The sequence below is a fragment of the Mus caroli genome, unplaced genomic scaffold (genome assembly GCF_900094665.2).
Source record: "Mus caroli unplaced genomic scaffold, CAROLI_EIJ_v1.1 scaffold_13011_U1_1, whole genome shotgun sequence".
Classification (NCBI taxonomy): domain Eukaryota; kingdom Metazoa; phylum Chordata; class Mammalia; order Rodentia; family Muridae; genus Mus; species Mus caroli.
Window position 1 is genome coordinate 23934 of NW_018388645.1, and position 815 is coordinate 24748.

Genomic DNA, 815 nt, shown 5'->3' on the forward strand with positions numbered 1-815 from the left:
ACGGACCAGAGCAGGAATGGAAGTGTCGCGATCGGGGCGGAGTCAGAGTCAGGGGTGGTCTCCCCGTGCGCCCCGACTACGCCCCTCACGGCCCGGCCCCGCCTCCAAATCGCCAAGGCCCCGCCCCCGCTCATCTATCTCCCTGGCTCTTGTGGTGCTGTTTAAGGCTTACTTGTAAATAATAAAAATTGTGTGTCTTTTATCCAAAAACAGAAGGGAGGTGTTGCTCTCACATGTCTGTTCCTCTCAACTTCCTTGTTCTGTCATTCGGTTGCATATTGACCTCACCAAGATGGAGGTGGCTGGCCATCTTGTGACCTTCTGTTCCAGGTCACTTCTGTTTCTCCCTTTCCCAGTCTCTAGGTGACCCAGCACAAAAGTAAACCACTTTCTTGAAACTTCCATGGTATGTAAATATTAGATAATAGTGAACATATCTTTTTCTTTGTCTTAATAAAAGTCGTACTTAATCATACAAAGATTTTAAGTAATATACAAATTTGAACTTACAAACAGGACAGCACTGTGCATTGTTACACCAATTACTAAAGTTTGGTGGAAAATGGTTTCATTCATAAGGACACAAACCTGAAGATGTTGAGAACCGGGAATCTCAATTGAGGAATGGCTACCATCATATTGACCCGTGGTTTTGTGAGTAAGCCATGTACTTAATGATTAATATAAGGTTACCCTATTTTCTGTGAACAGTGACACCTCTAGGTGCGTTGTTCTTGTGAGTTTGAGGCCAGCCTGGTCTACAAAGTGAGTTCCAGGACAGCTAAGGCTACACAGAGAAACCCTGTCTCGAAAAA